This window comes from Sceloporus occidentalis, unplaced genomic scaffold (genome assembly GCF_023333645.1).
Source record: "Sceloporus occidentalis isolate IW3139 unplaced genomic scaffold, rSceOcc1.0.p SCAF_9, whole genome shotgun sequence".
NCBI lineage: Eukaryota > Metazoa > Chordata > Lepidosauria > Squamata > Phrynosomatidae > Sceloporus > Sceloporus occidentalis.
The window spans coordinates 45105940-45112083 of NW_028316989.1; positions in this window are offsets into that span (position 1 = coordinate 45105940).

The window sequence follows — 6144 nt, forward strand, 5'->3', positions numbered from 1 at the left end:
CTGGATTATGTTACCAGTCATTTCTTCCCATGTCCTCGTGGCAAGAAAGAAGCACATGGGCTCACCAATACTGGGGCCTTGCCCTTGGTTTTATTGTGGAAGACAAGCACCTTTTAATATCACCGTGACTCTATCAGGCCCCCCACCCCCATTCAAAACAAAGCAAAAAAAGTTGAAAGACAACCAATGCTGCACAGCAATTCCAGCATCAAACGCCCACGTTCTGATCAAACAGTAAGATCAGCTGTACCTTGCAAGTTACAGCATGTGACATCAAAGATCACCTGCAGCGTTATCACCTGGGAGATGGTTCGAACAGCTGAACGCACCACATCTCTCATTAGGTGCCTTTGCATGCGTCCATCAGCCACTCTCTCTCTCAAATCGCTATGAACCAAGATGGGAAATATTGAAGCCTTTCGAGTTTCAGTTCAAGGGGTCTCTCTTTCTTCTCTGTCTCCCTTTGAAAAAAGCATTAGATCCAGAGTGATGGAGCTGTCTGTAGAATCCTTTGCTGCAGTTGTCATTTGCCATCAAGTTGGCTTCGATTTACGGCAACCCTATGAATGAGAGATGTCCGAGAGTCATGGTCATCAACAGCCTTTCTTGGTAGAATTCAAAGATATAGCCATGTTAGCCTGTAGAATCAGGATGCAGAGAGATCTTGTAGCACCTTTGGGACTCACTGAAAGAAAGAAGTTGGCAGCATGAGCTTTCGTAGACTTTAGTCTACTTCCATAGATGCATTCTTGGACCTTGCAAACTTTCTTGGGTCTTGCAAACTCTGGCCATGGCTTCTTAAACCAACCCATCTTTAATAAGGTCTTCCTCATTTACCTTCCACTTTACTAAGCATTATTGCTTATCGCTTGGCCTTTTAAATCGGCTCCAGTCTCCCAGGCTGGAACCAGGGCTTATTACACACTAAATCACTGCTGAATCGCCAGCTGCCATCAGCCTGCATACCAGTCAGGTCCAAGCCATGCTCTGCCAGCACTTTTTAGAAGTTGGAAAGCCTTTCAACTTCTAAAAAGTGTTGGTGGAGCATGGCTTGGACCCGGGCTGATAGCAGCCAGCGATTCACCAGTGATTTAGTGTGAAATAATCCCAGCCTCCAGCCCTTGTCCCAGCTTCAGCCTGGGAAGCTAGAGCTGATTTAAAATGCCAAGCAATAGGCTCCCAATTTAACAACCTGGCTGCACCTCTTTGGGCCGACTGAAGTTTCTAAGCCCCACATAGAGTGCATCACAATAATCCAAACAGTATGTAACCAAGGCATGTACCATAATGGCCAGATCTGACTTCTCCAGGAATAGGTGCAGTTGGTGCATTGATTTTAACTGTGCAGAAGCACTCTTGGTCATTGCTGAAGTCTGGGCTCCAGAGATGAATTCAGGAGTACCCCAAACTGTGTTTTCAAGTTGAGTGTAGCCCCATCTAACACAGGGTGAGTCCCAGATCAGGACCAGGAACACCTCTGTTTTGTCTGGATTATTCAACTTGTTTGCCTTCATCCAGTCCTTTGCAGCTGCTAGGTGTGGGTTGATGCTGGAAGTGGGATCTCTGAGGCTTCTTTTTCATTGTTGGTAAACTCGCTCCTGCCATTCCTCATGGGGTCTTTTGCCTAACAACCATCTTCACTAAAAGCAGAATTAAGGAAAAGCAATCACTATTAAGGCAGCCTGATGAAGGGGAATCAATGAGCCAGTGTCAAACTGGCTGCATCCAAAGGGTGGGAGGCAGAAACAGGACACAGACTGTGCCTTACCAATCTGTCCTAATGGAAATGGTTTTCACTCTCTGGGTGTATCCAGAGAAGATCATGTACTGTGCCAGAGAACAAAACCTTGCACATGAAGTAACACCAGATTTCACTCCGAAATCACTTTGGCCAGTTAAGTAAGTTCACCCTGCTGCCTTGTTTCGATACAAGAATGCTTCGGGGGGAAGAAATGTGTTGCTAAAGATTGCTCTGCTAAGCTTCTTTATGGCAATGAAGCCAAATAGCTGTTCTGGCTGCAGGATTCTGGGCGTTATAGTCCCAAAGGTAATCCTTCCCAAGAAGGTGGGCTGAAGACCACGGGGCAGGGATGGGAACAATGGGTGCCACTTTTAGCTTGGCTCCCTAGAAAGCAGCTGCCCTTGAGAACCGCAAGGCACGAGGGTGAACTCTTTCCCCCATGATGCTTTCACCGTGAACCCGAATGAACATCCTCTGTCTGTTTACGGTGGGGTAAGAGGCTTTGCGCAGTGTCAGCCTGGGTAAGCGCCGCGTTTTCGCCTAAGGGACCTGACGACAACTTCTGCTGGTTTAGGGCTGTCTGAAAGTGTCATGGCAAAACCAATCTCTTTCCAAAGGGAAGAGCGCTCAGCTGATGGCACACAACAGGAGCCATTTTCTCCTTGAAATAACTTTGTCCTTGTTAACATCCAGGCCTTGTCTGCTGCTCATAAATAATGCATTTAGGTTCTGGGTCTCTCTCTCTCTCTCCCTCTTTCTCTCTCTTGTGTCAGATTCCACACTGTGTCTTCTGAAGTCTGGCTTTCTGATTTCTCTCTCTCTCTCTCTCAGAAAAAGAGGAGGAGGAGAGGTAAAAAACCAGGAAATTCATAATAGCCACAAGGCTTATTAGGCTAACATCTCTGCTCATTATTACGTTGAGTCGAAAGAGATCCAACGTTGCTTTCATACGCTTGGCTACTGTGATATCCCAACATGCTAAAGGAAGAAAGAAAAAAAGGACCGTAAATAACATTAAAACCTCCCCAACATACCTTTTACCTCGGCTTGTTATTTCCAAATTCCTCATCCCAGGAAAAGGGCAGCGAGAAATGTTACATTGGATAATGAGAACGGCGAGGATCTGCAGCGAAAGCAGTTTCACAGAAGATCTCCAGGTCTTTAATTTTTCATATTGGCTCCTTTCTTGCCAGCCTTCCCTGATTGTTTACTTTTGATTTATTTCCTTTGACACCCTGCAACTGCTCTTTGTGTGCGGATGCAATTTCTCTTCTCTCGACTGTTTCTTTTGGTGGGAGAAAGTTTAATTTGAATAAATCCAAATGTGCACAGAGATTGTGGCGAAACAACTCTATAGGCATGAATTATTTTTGAGCGGGGCATATAGAGAGATTTGTAAAAATTATTTTGAGATTGCAAAGTAGTCATGGGAAAAGAATAAGGGACAAAAAAAAATGCCCATCAATAAAATGAGGATGAACACAGCCTTGTACAGCCAGCATGGCGCAGAAGTTTAAATGTCAGACCAGGAGCACATGGTTCGAATCTATACTCAGTCATAGAAACCTTGGGCAAGGCTCACTGTCTCAGCCTCAGAGTAAGGCAATAATAATAAAATGATAAAATGTTTACTTCACCCTACATAATAAACCAATTTTTGAGTCAAATCGATGAAGTGATTTAGCACCAAATAGATGTTCACACTATTCAAACCATGGCCATTAAAAGCAGCAGCAGAAGCACAGGCCGACTACCGGATACATACTGCTTAGCCACAACATCATGCAGAAAGATCCAACTACAAATCACAGGATCTCATAGTCTGGAGCTACAGCACTTAAAGTGGTGTTGAACTGCATTATTTCCATAACGTAGATGTGCCCTCAGAGACTTCCCCTTCCAACTGGAGGCACCCAAAGATGCCCTTCTGCATCAAGCTGTACAAACATGGCTCACATTGGTTCTTGGATTGGCATTTTCCACTGGGACGCCACATGCGGTCCTATTTCTTTTTGGGACACTGCAGGTGGCCAGCCCAGAACAGCAACTGTAATTGAAGACACTCATCTGTTTTGCTGGGTGTCTCTTCTTTGCGTTAATTTCCCCTTTCTTCCTGCTGAGTTCTCTGGTATTAAATCAGCCATAAAGCAAGCTGTCTGGCCATGGGCTAAGATATATGCAAGCGGAAGCAGTAACTCTGGAAGAATGCAGGAGAAAATGTGGGCTGCAGAATATATTCTTAATATTTGAGGATGGAGCAGTGGGTAGATGATAGTGTGGTGTAGTAGTTTGAGCGCTGGACTACAGCTCTGGAGATCAGAATTCGATTACCCGCTCGGCCATGGAAACCTTCTGGGTTACCTTGGGTGACTTGCACTCTCTTAGCCCAGAAATCCACATACTAAGTTTGTCATTGGGTCATCGTAAGTCCAAAACTACTTGAAATCACACAATGACAACACAATGGGCAGATGCACCAAAAAAAACAAAAAAACAAAACAGAAATGCAAAATAGAAAGGAAATACAGTAGAACCTAAGCTTTAAGGAAATAACCTTTGATTCCTGAGTAGTTTTCTCTGTGCATATGGCACATGACCACAGTTAAAAATATCTCAGGTACCCCTCCAAAACAAACCCCAAATTTTAAAGCAGTTGTCCAAGCTACTAATATCCCTTTCCACAATGTCTATCATTACTATCACCATTTCTTCCTCTCCAGCATTCTCTGCTGTTTCAACTGGACCAAAGATTTGTCCAAGCTGCCAGACGTTATTCCTTTGCTGCTATTTGGATTGGCGTTTGTTGCATGTTCTTGCATTTCCAGGAGCATGAGTTTTCGGAAAGCTGCTTCATGTCTCGCAGCTGTGCTCCTTGTGTTCCACAGACACACAGAGATGATGCAATGAAGTCTCATGCAGACAGTCCTTTTGGTGTTTCAAACAATCTGCTTGGAAAAGGGCTTGTGCCTTATGTCTCGGTTTCCTGGTCTTTGCCAGAACTTCTTTACCAGTGCCATCACCTGTATTGAGTCCCTGTATTGGGAGAAAGGCGGGATATAAGAAAATAATACCTTCCAACTGTCCCGATTTGGCAGGGAAAGTCACAATTAATCCTCTGTCATCCCATGTTTTTCAGCAGCTTTAAAAATGTTCCAGCTCAGAGGATGGCAATGGCAAACCTCTGAAGAAACTTGCCAAGAAAACCCCATGATAAGTTTGCCCTGGGGTCGCCATGACCTGAAAACACACAACAACCACAACAACCACCACCACAAGTCTCTTTTCATGAAGGGCCCATTCCCTTCAGGCGCACTTAGGAAAGTCACAAGTTTTGCATCATTTCTGCGGTGTAGATGCAGTTTTTGAATTCTCTTCTAAGGAACTTAGACTGGAGTATCAAGGACTAGAATTTACGACAGATTAGTAAAAGAGCTCTCTAGCACTTAAGTCTGAGTAGACTTCAACAAACCCCCAAACCCCAGGTTTCCATAGGATAAAGCCATGGCAGTCAAAGTGCTGTCCAGCTGCAGTGTTTGGCGTAGTGCCCTGTTGCGCACCGTTGCAATTCCCTGACATGAGCTTCTCTTTCTGAACTTATCGTTGGCATCCCGTTGGGAAGTTATGCCATCGTACACTGGCTTCGGATTGTATAAAATTAAATTGCACCATCACACAATGTTTGTACTCTCAGGAACAGAGCAGAGACTACACCACCAGGACCATTTCTCAAGCAGAACTAGCAGCATGGCCATCGCACAACAGGCCCCTAATGCACAGGAGTCCCAAAATGTCCTGCTATACAACGGGAGGCCTCATTTCACAATGAGGCATCTTGCATGGTGCTGTGCGTATGTGTGTGTTGTGCACCTTCAAGTCATTTCCGACTTATGCCAACCCCAAGGCAAACCTATCATGGGGTTTTCTTGGCAAGATTTGTTCAGAGATGGTTTGCCAGTACCTTCCCCTGAGGCTGAGAGACTGTGATTGTCGAAGATCACTCAGTGGGTTTTATGGCTGAGCTGGGAATCGAACCCTGGTCTCGAGTTAAAGTCCAACACTCAAACCGCTACACTATGCTGGTTTTGTTGTGCATTGTTGGAATTCACTAGCGTAAGTGCATATCACGTCAGTGATGTAACACTATCCTTGTAAAGTTACACATCGTAGCTTCTGATGCAGGATCTTGGCCTGACAGCTATACATCTAAACTGGCAAAGAAAAACATGTATCCTCTTCTTGACTTTTCTCCTTTTCTGATGATGTGTAAGTGGCTATTGTATCTGAAATGCATTCATGATAAAGCCTTCCAAAGTAACTACAGAAAGGGTACAGATATGTACCCCTTCTGCATGGCCTTGTCTCACAGCACTCCATCTTTTCCAGATTCATTCTTTCCATCTCCG